Consider the following 17,096-nt stretch of genomic DNA (forward strand, 5'->3'; position numbering starts at 1 on the left):
AGAAGACTAAATGCAAGTCCACCAGAGGCCAGCATCCCCAGCCAAAATGGCCCTCCTCCTCCATGACTCCAACATTTCAAAATGTTGCTGCTGTCAGTGGTAGAGATGCTGCTGTGAAGGCCTCATTTATTAGGTGGCACAGAGAACAGAAGAATGTAAGCTGCTCTGGCAGTAGTTAATTTTTTTGCTATAGAAATACTCTGGTCTATGGGAAAACAAAAATCATAGAAGTTTATTTTCAGTTTGTTTAGACTGAAGAAAATAATCCTATTAGGAAAGTAAGGGACTGCAGCTAGTCACAATTTTAAGACTGATTTTATCCTTACAAGTGAATCCATGAACATAATGAGATGGATCCAAACTGGCACATGAAAGATCCATTTATTTAGTTTACAAGTAGAAAAGGATCATCGTTTAAGAAAAATAATTAGCATTACAGAAATCCAAAATAACCTGATGAATGAAATAAGCTAGTACTTGAACATAAATTATTTAATTCACGAAAAACATGATAAATTATTCCCTGAAGATAACTTTTAACATTAAAAGCCCTTAGAATTTCAGATTTAAGGAAAAAAGCAAAGATGTGAATTTCATCAATAAATTACAGTAGAATTCTAAATCTGTAAATGTAATCACTGCATAGGATTTCATTTTGTCTTTCTTTTTTGGGGGGTAGGTGGAAGAAGTATTTTGTGATCTATCAGTGACAGACCTCACATCCAAGAAACAGACATTCAACCTAAAACCCTAGGCCAATTTTAATTGGGGCCTAGAGAAGCAGGGAAATAGACAACAGAAGTCCCACTAATTCCTACCATTTCCACTATGATCTCCCTCCACATCTTGAGAGATTTAAATGTTGCCATCCCTAATCAAAAATAAGCTTATCAGTAATAGATTCATGTCATAAATATTGACGAGCACTGAACATGAATATAGTTTGCAATCAAGTATATTTAGACCTTGGTACCCTTGTTCATAAGCGAGAAAAGGAGCAACAAGATGCTGGCAATGTGTCTTGGGGGGTGTGGGGGAGATGAGAATGATCTGAGCAGCAAAGGGAGGAGCACTCAATCAGAGGTACCGTAAATACAAGCCTGTCACATCTTAGACCAATAACTGATAGCAGGGCTCTCTGAGTAAGGACTATAATCAGATTAGGAGAGGCCAGTATGATCTTGTAGGTGACAGAGATCTAATCTGGGACACAATTGGGCCTAAACACAGATTTACTGAACTCACGGAAATGAGCACTTAATCACACTAAGAGATCACGGCCACAGTGAAGATATGTTTCCTGTCGTGTTCCATTTTGAGAGGCTGAGTTCACTTTTGTGGTTCAACACATGGATGTGACTAGGCTAAGTTGGAATTTAATTCTTAGCTTTCTAATGTTGCACTCATGATCTCAGATCTTACCCTTGCTATTAATTTAGTTTGTTCCTACATCTAAGTTTATCTCTACATATGAATTAAATAAATACCACCTGTGCTGGATAGTTTATGTTGGTACTCAGCCCCATGTTTAACCTTCTAGACTCTCCCTGAATCATCAGACGTGAATCTGCATCGCCAGCCCCCTTTGTCAGTTGTGCTCTCACTCAACTCTGGCAGCAGCCCTGGCAGGCGTACAGGTTCCTGCTTGGCAGTGAACTCCAGCAGTATAGGTGAAAAATGGTGGTGTGTGGGCTCTACGCAATACCACCTTCCCCTTTGCTCCTCCAGCCCTTCCTTTTGTATCCAATTCCTAGAATCATACCCCCCCTTTTTTAAATTGACGTATAGCTGATTTACAATGCTGTACCAATCTCTGCGGTACAGCAAAGTGACTCAGTTATACACACAGAATTATATCCCCTTTTGATTGAAGCACCTAGGAGTGGTTTCCTGACTAGACATTGTTTGATAGCCTACCAAATTCAGAATTTATATAATTCACAACCCAGGGTGGGGAGCTATGCTGTAAAATATTCATTCATCCATTCAGTCAACAACTTCTTACTCAGCACCTACTGTAGGCAAGACCCTGTTCTAGGTGCTGGAGATACAACATAGACAAAAATCCCTGTGGTCAAAGAGCTAACATTCAAGTGCCGGAGAGAGATAATACATAGGCTAGAGAAGTAAAATACACAGTGTTAGATAATAAATGCTAAGGAGAAAAAAAATAATCAGGGGCAGGGATATGAAATTTTGCAGGAGGTTGAAATTTTCTTTTTTTTTTTGTGGTACGCGGGCCTCTCACTGTTGTGGCCTCTCCTGTTGCGGAGCACAGGCTCCCGATGCGCAGGCTCAGCGGCCATGGCTCACGGGCCCAGCCGCTCCGCAGCATGCGGATCTTCCCGGACCGGGGCACGAACCCGTGTCCCCTGCATCGGCAGGCAGACTCTCAACCACTGTGCCACCAGGGAAGCCCGAAATTTTCTTTTCCTTTAATTGAGGTATAGTTGATTTACAAAATTAGGTACTAAGGGACTTCCCTGGTGGCGCAGTGGTTAAGAATCCACCTGCCAGGGCTTCCCTGGTGGCGCAACGAAGACCCAACGCAGCCAAAAATTAATTAATTAATTAAAAATAAATAAAATTGATGATGCAGGCAACTGTACCCTCCTAGGGCATAAAAGTTATATAAAAAAAAATTTCTATCTGACTCCTACCAGGTGAGAATATAATTAGCCAAAGAAAATGTAATAATTACAAATTAACTTCCTATAATATTCAATATACAGAAAAATTAATGCCTAACATGCCAGGGTTATAAATATTTTAATAAATCAAAACAGCAAATGACTCACATATAAGCACTCAGTATAATAACCTTCCTCAGCAATGAAACAGCAAATTAGGGGAACTCAACAGATAGCAAAGTAAAAAGTTTGGGGCCCATTTAGGATATACTGTAATCTTGACAAGCTGCATGCTTATGGACACAAGTTAACAGAGTTTCCCCTCCATCCCCATGTCCTGACTGCTGCTCACTCCAGTTCCAGGCAGGTCCCAATGAGCCTGCCTTCAGTTTCAGATATAATAGCCCAAGATCACTGTGGCTAGTTCTTTGCTTCTTCTGGTACTCTCAAAGAGGGAAAGTTGGTGGGAACCTCACCAAAGTTAAACAGCTTTAGGAGGAAGCAGCACTAAAGATAAAGGCTTGGAAAGGGATTTGAAAAGGAAAAGTTCAGGATTATTGTCTTATTTTACACTGGACCTTGTCTCCATTAAAAACTGAAATGTCGGGGCTTCCCTGGTGGCGCAGTGGTTGAGAGTCCGCCTGCCGATGCAGGGGACACGGGTTCATGCCTCGGTCCGGGAAGATCCCACATGCCGCGGAGCGGCTGGGCCCGTGAGCCATGGCCACTGAGCCTGCGTGTCCGGAGCCTGTGCTCCGCAACGGGAGAGACCACAACGGTGAGAGGACCGCGTACCGCAAAAAAAAAAATAGAGGGTTTTTTCCCCCATAGCTTCACAATTTCCAAAACTTCTCCATTTCCAGGCAGGACTGAGTAGCGGGTGGGAAGGATTATAGGCAAAGTCTAAGTCTGGTCAACCCTCTTTCAGTTCTGTGGTGCCTCCCCTGTTCTCAGGTACCCCCAGTCCTCATACAGATACAACATCATCAGCACTCCCACCACAGTAAGAGCATCAATTCAATTAACAATGGTGGGAGGACAATGGATCCACTGGATTTTATTCTGAAGCTCAAGCTGGGGCTCATGCACCTGCAAATAACAGGCTCTCATTAGTTACATGAGGGCAAAGGAAGTATCAATAGAACTGCCCCATCCTATGCTCATATAGAACCAGACTGGTGATTGCCTCTCTGTAACTACTATCATGAAAAGTAAAGCAAATGACTGGAGCTAATGCCCTTCAATTTGATTTTTACTAATGGAAATGCATTTGTGTCAAAGATCTGAAGATGGGCAATTATCCTCGAAAAAGTGTTGTTATAAGTTATAAAGAAAATGAAGTTGAGGAAAGGAATGTGGCTCACCTTAAACAATAAACAGACACTCCAAGCTGCAAAATATGACAAAATATTGACTTCTCATTAAAAAAAAAATTCTGAACATTCAGAACTAAACTATAACACTGACCCCCCCAAAATCTCCAGAGTTAAAAAAAATTTTTTTCTTAGATCATCTACAAGTTGGCTGTTTATTCATACCTCCACTTAACATATATGTATTTGTTATGCTCCATTCTCAGTACAGGGATGCCATGCTGATTAAAGGACAGACCTGGTTCCTATCTTCATGGAGTTTACAACAGCAAACAGAAGAACAATGCATTAGTGCACTGTCTAGTTTTCCCACAAGGAACAATAAGGAAAAACATTCCTGGAGTAGGTTTTAATATTCTCTACAGTGGGGCTCTAAAACACTTTATAATAAATTAAACTTTTAAATTTAAATATTAGAATGAGCTAAAAATAAGATAATTTCATATAGTGATAAGTGCCATGAAGAAAACCAAACAGTAATGAGACATGAAAAGCCAGGGGAGTGGAGGTAAGGATGTTTAGGAAAGGTTTCATTACTGAGCTGACCCCTCTGATGAAAAGGAACTAAATGTAACAAACTCAGTGTACTTGGAGGGACAGAAAAGACATGTGGCTGGATTGTGGGAAAGCAGGCAGAAAAGTGGCAGAGGTGGGCAGGGAACAAATCACAAAGGGCATTACAGACCACAAAAGGAGTTTGGATTTTATTGTAATTACTATGGAAAGCCACTGGCAGGCTCTAAGCCTAGGAGTAACAAGACAGGATCTGATTAAACATCAGTTTCTTGTTTAGCACATAATACATTTTAGAGTAGAAATAACGTTATAAATGATGGTGCTGCAGTATTGCTTCTATGCTTTCGTTCAGCTATAATTCATCTACTGTCTACTCTCTGCTACGTTGTATGCAAGGTACCGATAAAGAATAAAACAGGGTCTCTCACCATGAGCTCTCAATCTGGTATAGACACTGAACAAATAATTACAATTGTAATATTCACAAGAGGAAAATATGTAGAATACTGTGAGTACCCAGGGCAAAGGGTAGTTAATCTGGCCTGGAGGAGTCCGGGGAGGAAAACTCCACAGGAGACCTAAGTCTTACAGGACAAGAAAGAATCTCCTTAGTGTAGTCCCCTAAGCACACCCAAACCACTGGTGGAACATGAGAAAATTTAGGGGCTGTTGAAGACTTTCAAAGTATTTACACAGCATCATTAAGGTGGAATGGGAAAAAGAGTTAACATATAAAACATGCAACTGCAACTTCACAGGTATTGCTTAAAGATGATTTATTAAGAACTTCAAAGGTACAAATTTCTAGTTGTAAAATAAGTCATGGAGATGTAATGTACAGCATGGTGACTATAGTTAATAATATTGTATTACACATTTGAAAGTATCTAAGAGTAAATCTTAAAAGTTCTCATCATAAGAAAAAAATTTTGTAACTAGGTATGGCAACAGATGTTAACTAGACTTATTGTGGTGATCATTTCCCAATATATACAAGTATCAAATCATTAGTTTTACACCTGAAATTAATATAATCTTGTATGTCAATTATACCTCAATTTAAAAATTAAATTAAAAAAAATTTTTCACTAGCATTTGGTTTTCCCACAACACTGAATATGTGGGTAGTCTAAATATCACTTCAACAAGTGGGTCTGTGCTCTCTGTATATGTATGTGTATGTGTGTGTGTATGTATGTATGTTACCCATTGTGTACTGGGGTTAAAAACTTTTTTTAATACCAACTTTTTTTGCAGCCATTTTTGTACTTAAACCAAGACAACCTTTAATCAAAATTTCCAAACAGAGATTTTGAAAAAATTCCAAATACTCTCCACTTAAGACTCAAAAGTTATGAAAATTTTCCTGATTTGCTTTATTTTTCCATGCATATGTGCATATATGTATACTTTATGAGCCACTGGAAAGTGTTGAAGACATCGTGAGACATCATGATACCTCAGCTCTAAACTCTTCAGCTTGCTTCTCCCAAGAATAAGGGCATTCTCATATATAGTCACAACTCCATTACTACACCTAAAAAAAAAAAATTCCTTAATATCACCTATTATGAGGTACATAGTTTTTAAAATTTTTAAGTACAAAGGCTTTGTTGAGAACCCTGGGAGTTCCCTGGCTGCCTGGTGGTTAGGGTTCCAGGATTTCACTCAGGGCCTGGGTTCAATCCCTGGTCACGGAATTGAGATCCTGCAAGCCATTTGGTACGGCCAAAAATAAATAAATAAGAAACTTACTGAAGGAATATATTTGGATAAAACTATTAGATTTACTATCAGTTGTATTTCATTATTTTTATTTTTAAAATGTAATAATGCTTTATAAAATTTAAGTTAAAAAGTCAAAAATTTAGGAACTTCCCTGGTGGTCCAGTGGGTAAGAATCCATGCTCCCAGTGCAGGGGGCCTGGGTTCAATCCCTGGTCGGGGAACTAGATCCCGCATGCATGCCACAACTAAGAGTCTGCATGCTGCAACTAAAGGTCCTGCATGCCGCAACTAAGATCTGGCGCAACCAAATAAATAAATAAATAAATATTTTAAAAAATAGTCAAAATTTTAAAGTAAATTTTTAAAATATTAAAAGAATAATTATGGTAATCAAATATGGCCAAAAGCATGAGATTGGTACATGCAAGACTGATATTTGGGGAGCCTTGTGTTAGTGGAGGACACACTGGACATGCAGAGGAGAGTATGTGCAGAGGACCAGGGTGTGGGCGTGGCTGGAGGGACGGGCGTGTGTGAGAGGGGGCTAAGCTGGGCAGGTGGGGGGACAAGCTCCTCAAGGATTCTGTGCACATTCCTGAGGAGCCTGGACTTTCCCCTGCTGGCAGCCTGATAAGTTTATGTGATAAAATCAAGTTTGTTTAGAAAGAGCTATCTGGCCACAGTGTGTCAGATGGATTGGAGAAGGAAGGGCAGAGGATGGAGGGTATGGACAACCATTTGGAGGCAACAGAACATATTTTTAACTACAAATACTTAACATTTTAGTTATATTATGGGTTGAACAAACCTGCTATACTGGTAAAGGAACAAAACAAAAACAGTAAAACTAAACGAAGTTTACTTGCATGTTCATGTTGTAGAAGAGCAGCTTTTAGGAGAATAAGATAAGTTAGTAAAGACTTCCGTAAAACTTGAAACCCTTGGGCACTTTTGAAGGTTTCAGCATTTAAAGGAGTTGGCTCTTTTTAATACCTAGTTTCACTTTCCAAAGTGGCTTTCCTTTTCCTTGGCAAGATTCATCGCCGCATTAATTTTATATTTACCAGTCACAATTAAAATAAAACCAATGGGAAAGAGGTAGGGTGCAGAACAGACCAAGTGATTTTCCGACAATCAGAGTGCCCTCAGGCAGTACTGAGCAACTCCAGAAAGCTCCACTTACAGAGTCCAAGGACCAGATACCAGCTCTGCCTCGGAAGAGGAAGAGGGCAGCACCAGGAGGCCTAAGTGGCAGGACAGGATGCTGACCCTTCACTCCCTTTCCACCAGAACTCTAGTTTTACTTATTTTACATATTGGGCTTCCTATAAAGATTTCACTTAACAAAGGGTCCCATAGCTTCTAAAAATGTTTGAAAGCCAAGGAGTCAGAACTGCACATTCTTAAGTAAAGGGTTGGTAATTCAAGAATAAGACTCAGTTCCACGGGAAAGCTGTTGGGGGAAAAAATGGAAGCCATCACTAAGAAGGAAGGTAAAAAAAGACACCTAGGCAGATGGGCCAGCTAGAGGGGTAGCTTTAAGGTAGACTGAGGGATTCTGTTCGGGACCTGTAGATTTTGAGAGGCCAGCGGAGCATCTATACTGGACAGGCCCAGAGAACAGAGGATATATGGATCTGAAGCTCAGCAGAAAGGTTTAGGGGGGCATACGGGCTAGATGAAGTCTATATGTGGGGGAATCCACCAAGGGAGGGTCTGAAAAGGTCACAGAAGGCAAAAAGAAAAGGGTCTGCCTCGAGCTAAGACTGTGTGGAGCCAGTGGCACATAGGGCCACTTCAGGAGGAGACCCTGAAGTCTCCTTCAGGGTCTGAAGTGGGCAGTCTGTCCACAGCAGAGCAGGCACAGGCTGGACTGGCAGGGGTGGTACTCAACAGAGCAGAAGCTGCAGAAGGGCAAAGGGACCAGAGTAAAGGGTACTGGCCAGGAAGCAAAAGACTGGACAATGGGTCCAGGCTTAAAGGGGCTGGAACTCTCTGAGAGGAAAAGGAGGTTAACAATGAGGTCAAAGATGAGACAGGAAGAGTAGCGAAGCCTCTCAAGGAGGTAGCGGAAAAAGAATACTACACCAGAACCTGAGGTTTCAGTAGTATAGCTGCTTTGGAAAGAGCTCCTCCCAAAGTTAATAGAAAGCCAAAATCAGGGTAAAGGTCAAGGGGTGGGCGGGGAGGAGAAATGGTTTTCAGAACCCTGTTGTGCCTTAAAGCTCTGGATCTGGCTGTAGGAGTCATGGAGCCCTCCTCAGGCACTCATGGCAGAGAAGGGAGAGCCACCCTAGAAGGGAAGGCCAGAAGAGCCCACCCAGCCCACTGCTTCCCGTGTCACAACTACTACTGGCAACAGGGCCATTTAAAATTTCTCTCAGTTCACCCAGGAGCCCTTAAGGAAATCCAGGCACAGATAATGCCTAACAGCAGATTAAGTCTGTTGCCCAATTTGTGTACAGTGTTACTTGTATCAATATTAACAATAATAAAAACTTACATATATTTTAAATGCAAATACAAACCATGATTGAGGACTAAAATCAACTTCAAAAGGGAAACAAATGAAAATAATAAGCATCAACTACATTAAGAGGTCAAGGGGTTCAGATATCATAAATGACCATAATAACAATCAAATACCCAAAGTTTTTCATATTTCTAGCTTCAGCTACTAGATCACCTACCCCTGCCCATTTTGCTCAATAATAAAAATGAAAACTGGACTTCCCTGGTGGAACAGTGGTTAAGAATCCACCTGCTAATGCAGGGGACAAGCGTTCGATCCCTGGTCCGGGAAGATCCCACATGCCGCAGAGCAACTAAGCCTGTGTGCCGCAACTACTGAGCCTGCGCTCTAGAGCCCGTGACCCACAACTACTGAAGCCCGCACGCCTAGAGCCCGTGCTCTGTAACGAGAGAAGCCACCGCAATGAGAAGCCCACGCACCGCAAGGAAGAGTAGCCCCCGCTTACAGCAACTAGAGGAAGCCCGTGCGCAGCACCAAAGACCCAATGCAACCAAGAATAAATAAATAAAATAAATTTTAAAACTATTCTGGGTAAAAAAATATATAATACTTTGGAATTAAATCGAAGTACTTGTTGGTTAACACTTTAAACTGAATTTCAGCAGGAAAAACTCTTGAGGTATTTTAATGATTGATAAATTTCTCAGTCCATCTCATGTTGTCATTCCAAATACGACTGTCCTGCACTTGCAGCTGCCAACAAACCTCCCTCCATCTCTCATCTAAGACCCTCTCCAAATGTCATCTCAGCCCAAAACCAACTTTCCCAAACCAAGCAGGTACTCTCAACTGCTCCATCCACCCCAAATCAGTCTAGTGATTAACCTTTCTCTAGATTAAGCAAACACACCTGCATGCAGCACTGCACACCATGTTAGAAATGCCACTGTATAGCCTTTACCCACACAGTCCAGTGCTTGGCTCTGCAGTTACTCAACTATCAAACCACAAAGTTCAGCAGGGACCTAATACCGTTAGCACAATATATAGACAACATTTTTTAAAAATTATGTCCTTAAGTGATGATCTAAAGTCAAAAAGGGCTGAATAAATTTATAAACATCCTCTTGAATAAAAGAGACTAAAAAGTAACTACAAATCTTTAGGTGCCTTTCAGCAACAGGCAAAGATTTACAATCAAACTTGTTAAAACTCTGCAGTAAAATCATAATTTTTCTTTTAATAACCTGTCTTCTTATCCTCTCTCCCACTTTTTTTTTTTTTTTTTTTTTTGCGGTACGCGGGCCTCTCACTGTTGTGGCCACTCCCGTTGCAGAGCACTGGCTCCGGATGCGCAGGCTCAGCGGCCATGGCTCACGGGCCCAGCCGCTCCGCGGCATGTGGGATCCTCCCAGACCGGGGCACGAACCCGTATCCCCTGCATCGGCAGGCGGACTCTCAACCACTGCGCCACCAGGGAAGCCCTCTCTCCCACTTTTGTAAAGCTTAAAAATGAACTTGTAACAACCTGACCACATCCTTTCTATTTTAAACATTTTCCAATGGGGCCAGTTCCAGTTGAAGAAGTATCAAGTCATATCAAAATCCCACTCCCTGAAGCCTAATGGTTCAAAATCTCCCAGGTAACCAAAATCCCCAGAGACTTTCAGCCAATTTAACAGCTATGTACAAGAAGAAAATTTTTTTTCAATTACAAAACATTCCAGTTAGAAAACAAATTCTATTTACAGAGATAAAAATACCCTGCCATAACAAAGCCATACCATTTACTGATTAAATGTTCTTTCATTCTCATTTAAATTATTCTGAAATACTGGTTAACAGCCAAATAAATCCAGAAAGAAAAGTTTCAGGAAATTATAAGATAGAAAAGATTTAATAAAAAATATTTAGCATTCAAAATACCTGCCTTATAGTTTTCTGCTTTCCAGACTGTATTCATTTCTTTAATGTGAACATGACATGAAGTCATAATAAAAAGACCAATGAAGTTTGGACAGTTCAGCTTTTCTATAGACTTCAGAGTCAAAAGACAGCAGCTTCTACATCATCATTCTACAGCTAAGCCCAGTCTAGTTACCACTGTGAAAGCAAAAGTACCCTACAGAAGCTGCAAGATTATGAATAAGAAAAGCATTTTTAAAGAGAAAAATCATAGTTTACAAAAAAACAAACAACAAAAGACGGAATTCCCTTTCATATGTGCTTCTCATTTTGCATCTCTTCAGTTGCATCTCTCAAAAATTTAACAAATTTTAAGTTAAATATCTGATAATGCCAAAGCTAAGAAATCTAAAAAGAGCCACCAAAAAAGGAAAGGAGGAAGGAAGGGAGGGAGGGAGGGAGGAAGGAAGGAAGGAGAGAGAAAAACTGGTGGATCAATAATAACTAAGCGATGAATTACTTTGCTAATGATGCTATGAATCTTGGGGTAGAGTGACCAAATTCAGCTTAGTTTTTGGCCAACTGTCTGACTTAGTCACAGAAAAACACAATTATTCAGCAGAATCATTACACAAAAGAAAATCTTTGAACTTTGTGGACTACGCCCCATACATCCCTACCACAGGCCTCAGACAGTTCCCAACTTTGTATCACACAGATGGCCATGCAGTAGAAAAACACAGACTTTTGTGAGAACTAACAAGAATTCACTTACAACCTCTAACTCCTCTCCTTTAGCAGTAGAAACAAGAAAGGGTACAAGAATATACTAAAAGGCATTTGGGAAGGATAAGCAAATTGCTGAAGTACTTGTTTCAGTGGGGAATGTAAAAAACCCAACTTCTTAGGTCTAACACAAAAAGGTATCTTAATCATGTTGAAATAAAAAAAAAAAAACACATACCTGATACAATTTTTAGTTACTTTTTGTTTTTGCTTTCATCACTAGAGTTTTAATGATTTGATAAACCAGGCAAATATCCTGCATATATAAATCAAGTTAATTGCCGTCATTTAAAAGGTTGTTAGCTTTATGCCCACATTCTTTAATTCACTGAACTCTAAAAAATCAATTTTCATTTAATTTTCTCAGCAAATTCTAGGCTTTAAGGAACTGATTCATCTACTGACAACTTAAATCTGACTTGTTGGGAAAGTTCATGATTCATCCTTCAAACCTACTGTCTGCAAATATACCTGTATTCCAAAAACGAGAAATAACAGATTAATACAGGCCCCATGTCCACAAGGACTCCCAAGAACCACAGATCCAAACCTGCACAGTACTGCCTCAACTAAAAAGTGATCTTCTGACTAAGAAGTCACTCAGGTCAGAATTTTTAGTTATTTTAGATATTAAAAATAAGTAAGAATTGTTATAAAAGCATCAGGATCAGGGCGAAAAGGACCATGACCATAACTCCAGGTTTACACACGTGTTGTCCTTCAGTTTATTAAAGGTGCCCCTTTCACCCTCAAGAGAGTTCTGTTGCGAAGCAAAACTCACCAGTGGTGATGGAAGTCAGTATAGTAGTCACCTTGGGAGGAGGAAGGTGTTTACTGAACGGAAAGAATGTAAAGAGAGCCCTTCGGGAGGCCGAAAATGCTCTATATCTTAACCTGAGTGTAGCTACCAGAGCGTATACATACGTAAAAAGTCATTGAACTCTATGTACTAAAGATTTTACTGTAAGTTAGGCCTCAATAAATAAATGAATAAATATATATATAAAATTTCAAAAACATATTAAAATACATGTGTAACTATCTTTTCAGATAATTACATGAAATCATCCAGACAGAGCTCCCAAGATATTTTCTCAAAATGTATTTTAATAAAGATGCACATTGTGAGCACTTTGATGTAGAACCTTTCAAAGTACAGACCAAGATTTTTTTAATCGTTCACTTTAAAAAGTCACCGAATTTTAGAACTGAAAGCACGCAGAATAATGATCCATTCATCCTCTAACTCTGCAAATAAGGAAAACCAAATCTGTAAAGGGTAAGAAACATACCCAAGATAAGGCAGCTAGTCAATGACAACAGCAGTAATGTAACTGTTTCCTGATCTTGGGCCACTCCCGTTTCCACCAAGCAGTTACTTTTCTGACATTGTAAACAAACCTCAACTCAGAATCTACCTGTAGCCTAGAAAGATTCAACATATCCCTCAAAACACGAGGCCAACAGGCCCCAAAGTGTATGCAAGAAAACACTCATCTTCCTTCCTCCTGTCAAGACAGTTGACAAACGAACAATTACATTTTCAGGCATTTTGCTTGCGATGCAATAAAGTGTGACATCTGAAAAATGTGATTCCAGAGGAGAAGGCATATGCAGGGATTGACAAAATCCATCTTATTTCCTTTCAAATCTGATGGTTTCTTGGTTCTCAAGACTATATCACTGCTAAGTAGGGCTCACGAAACCTCGCTCAGGGCCGTCCATCCGCATGGCTTTGAGTGAACCGCTGGGAATAACCCCCACTAAATAAAACGCCTGGCCCTGGCAAGGGTGTCCTACCCCAATCCTGGCGCATAACAAAACGTGCAGGTGACCTGTCCTTTACGGCTCAGTTTTAGAACCCAGTGAGCGGCTGACATCTTGTGAAAAACTTAACATACATCCTTTCCGCGGGAATTTATCTCTGTTCTCACAAGGCGTTTCTGTTCCCCACAGGGCAGGCCCGCCTTGTCAGGACACTCTGCTCGCCTCTCCATAGCCTCTTTTCAAGGTCCAAAACGAGACTTTAAGAACAGAAATCGAAACGGTCACGGACCTCCCGAGCGGCAAGCCCGGCTGGGGTCGAGCAGCGGGTTCCCCGCGAGCCCTCGGCCCGCTCGCGCGGCGCTAGGAAGGCCCAGCGCACTCCACCACGCTGGCCCGAAGCAACCGGTTGCGGCGGCCGCTAGACGCTCAGCGTCCGCCTCGGCCCTGCGAAGTTCGGACCTCCGCGCGGGCGGCGCGCCCCCGGGTCCTGCTGCGGGTTCGCGCCACCGCCCGGAGCGAGCCCGGGGGGCGGGTCCGCGGGGGCTCGGCGGGCGGGAGCGCGGGACGCGCGGGGAGGGGCACGCGGCGGGCCCAGCGCGCCGGGGAACTTGGGCGCCGGCGTTGCCGCCGCCCGGCCACTTTCCTTTCACGCCCCAAGGCTGCCGCGCGGCGCGCTGTCCGCCCGGGACGGCCGGCCGCCGCCGCCGCGGCGAGGCGCCCAGGCGCGCTCCTGGTGCCCGGCAGGCCGGCGCGCGGGGACGCGCCAGGCCGCGCGCGGGCGCCGCGTTTCCCCCCCACACACACACCCGCCCCGCCCCCGCCCCCAACGTGCTGCCGCCGCCCGTTGGCGCCTCAGCCCGCGCGCCCGCCGCCCTCCGGCTACCGGCGGATTTTCGTTGGCAAAGTTGCGTGGCCGCCTCGAGGGGGCCGCCGCGCGGTCCACCGCCCCGGCGCCGCCGCCGCCCCTTCAGGCCGCCGCGCGGGAAGGCCCAGCCGGCGGCCCCGCTTTTTTACCTGTCGGGAGTTTTCGCGCGCGCGCTCGCTCAATCGCTCGCTTTTCCCTTCTCGCTCTCGTTTTCTTTCTTTCCTTCTTTTCGTTCCCCCGTGCGGGCGCTTTTTCCGCTCGCGCCGCCTGCACTCGCCCGCTCGCGCCCTTCTTCCTGCTGGGCTCCGCGGAGCGGGGCGGCCGGCAGCTCTCCCCGCCCCCCTCCACCCGCGCTCCGGCGGAGGCGGCGGCGGCGGCGCTCCGCGCTCCGACTCATTCCAATATGGCACGGGCGCAGGGCGCATGCGCCCGCGCCCCCCCACCATCCGCGCTCCTCCCGGCAGCCCGCGCCCCTCGCGCCGCGCGCGTGGCGCCCCCCGGCCTGGCCTCCCAGAACTCGCCCGCTTGTCTTCCCGCACCCCTGGGCTGTTGCGGGAGGAGAGGCGGCCTCGGACTGGGGTCCTGGGGGGTCCAGCGCCGCCAGTCGCCCCAGCCCCACGTGCCTGCAGCCCACAACTTGCAGCGGACACCCCCGAGGCCGTGGCGCAGGGCAAGCGGCGGCGCCTCCGGTCCCCGACGGCGCTGCGACCCCGCGCTGCCTGGCCCCGACAGGGAGACGCGCCCCCAGGGACCCAGCGCCCACCCTGTCCCTGCTCCAACCCACGAGGGACGGGCCCCCCGCGCCTCACCTCGGGTTGTGGACAGAGCCCAGGGAACCGGGTGGCGTCCCTGTGTCGATTTTGGCGTCCGAGCCGGGGCGAAGCGCGATGCTGTCGTCCGCACGTGACAGCCTCCGGCAAGATGGCATTAGCGGAGGAACGGACCGAGCGACAGCTGGATACCAGATCAGCGCGTGTTGCCGTGGGAGAGGGCTGCGTCCGCCCGCCTGGCCCACGTCGGAGACGTGGCGCGACCCTTGAGATCTGGGAAGGCACCAAGTGCCCCCTGTCTGCGAAGTCAGACCCGGACCCCCGGCACACCCGGTGTCTCTAGGCTTCCGCAAGAGGCGCCCTGTAAATCCGAGTTTTCCTGCCGCTCGGGGCCCCGGCGAGGGGGCACAAGACGGCTGCCGAATTCCGGCGGGAGTGCAGGGGGCCCGGGGTCGGGACAGAAGCTCGAAGGTGGCTACAAGCCAGCCCCGCAACCCGAGGTGCCCACGGGCGTTATGTTCCCCGAGCTCGCCCCTTCCCCAGCGAGGGCAGGTGCCAGTGGGACACCCCTATCCCCACCTGCTCTGGAGAGTTCCATGCAGGAAGGAGTCCCTGCACCATGGAGACCCAGGAGTGCCTGGACTCCCGGGCCCAGAGAGGAGGTCTCCGAGAGGGCTTTGACGGCTCCTGCCTTTCGGGGAGGAGGAGGCGCCCCCACCGCAAGAAGGAGGTCTGGGGTGCCAAATGCGGCTCAAATCACTTCCTACTGACCTCAGCCACCGCGCTGGAAAATATTACCCTACTTTACAGACAAGAGTTGCTCAAAGTCACGCTGCTGGCTAGATTTGAATCCAGTTTCTTTGTTTGTTTTTGTTTTTGTTTTAACTGCCACTGAAAAGACAATAAGAAAACCAGGGAGAAAGAAACATGCAAAAAGAATAAAGTAGTATCCATAATACTACTACAAAATGCAACTTTTCACACATGAAAGCTTCCGCTTATATGCACGTCTTTACATAGTTGCAACCACACATTCCCTTTTGTGTTTGCTACCATCGCTAACATTTTTCTTCTGGTCACACGATTCATTTTTAATGTGTGCAGGTATCCTCATACATTCACTCAGTCTCTTAATATTGCCTATTTTGGTTCCTTGTAATTGTTTGCTAATGTGTATCTTAGTTCTGCACTTGGAACAAATTCCTGGCAGTTGAATAACCAGGTGGAAGTTTAAGGAACAGCAAGGTGTTCTTGCCCCACAGTGCCATAGGGCTTCCGAAAGAGCTGCCCCACTTACTCTGCACCACCCAGGAACAAGTGTAAAAGAGTTCAATACACATTTCTAAGCGTTGGGTACCATCATTTTTTCTCCCCTATTTTAACAGTGTCTATTGGTATTTCAAGGTTACTTCAGTATTTCTTAGACGACTTTAAAAAGAAATGTTTTTTCCATGCATTTACTATTCTGTATTTCCCTTTCTGTAAATGATCTGTTCATATCCATTCATCTTTTGGGGACTTGAACCTCTTCTAACATTGAATAAGCATTTTTTATGTTATAGATATTGCTCTTCTGTCATCAGTGATCCAAATATTTCCCAGTCCATTGTTCTTTTTTGTTTTATTCAATCTGTCATTCTGGTCCTTTGTGATTTTTAAAAATTGTTTCAATGCAGACAAACCTTTCTTCCACCCATCTGATAGTCTATTTTCTGCTAGTTTTCTAAAACTTCATTTTACATCTAGTTCTTTGGTGATTATCCATGGCAAGTTCATTTTGCTGTGTGGGGTAAAATATAGATTTAACTAACCACCATCATCACCAGTTTTTATGCAGTCGCCATTAATTAAATAATTCTTCCCTTATCCTTTGCTTAGTAAAATCTACTTTTATGCTAGGCTTTTGATTTTGGTTGGTCTATTTCTGAATTGTCCATTTCCTTTCACAGACTTTGGTTTAAGCAAATACCATGTGCATCTAAATATTGGTTCTTTGAAATAGGTTCTCACATCTGGCAGGGCTAGAATCCTCCTCATGGGGTCTTCTTTTATTCAGAATATCACTTGATACCCAGACTGGTTTAAGTCCCTACACATTTTAGGATAATCATACAGGGCTTAAGAGTGCTGGCTTTGGAGGTGCGATCACCCAGTTTCAACACTCACCAGCCCTGTGACCTTGGCAAGTTGCTTATCACCTCTAGGCCTTATAGTCTTGGTCTGTAAAACGGGGATAAAAGTAACACCTGCCTCACAAGCTCAATGCCTGTCATATAGTATATA

The 17,096-nt window shown here is 44.4% G+C and overlaps 1 protein-coding gene across 2 annotated transcripts in view; it reads right to left on the bottom strand.

The window, feature by feature from the left end:
• Positions 1-14,281, bottom strand: part of SFMBT1 (Scm like with four mbt domains 1) — a 126,378-nt gene extending 112,097 nt beyond the window's left edge. Inside the window, exon 1 of one of the 2 annotated variants that reach the window (XM_060110226.1) lies at positions 14,193-14,281. The gene's annotated coding sequence lies outside the window, so the exon portion shown is untranslated. Of the gene's footprint in view, positions 1-13,467; positions 13,583-14,192 lie in introns of those variants that run through there. The other variant, XM_060110225.1, reaches the window with a different exon arrangement.
• Positions 14,282-17,096: the final 2,815 nt, after the last annotated feature.

Source organism: Mesoplodon densirostris, chromosome 10, assembly GCF_025265405.1.
Source record: "Mesoplodon densirostris isolate mMesDen1 chromosome 10, mMesDen1 primary haplotype, whole genome shotgun sequence".
Taxonomy (NCBI): domain Eukaryota; kingdom Metazoa; phylum Chordata; class Mammalia; order Artiodactyla; family Ziphiidae; genus Mesoplodon; species Mesoplodon densirostris.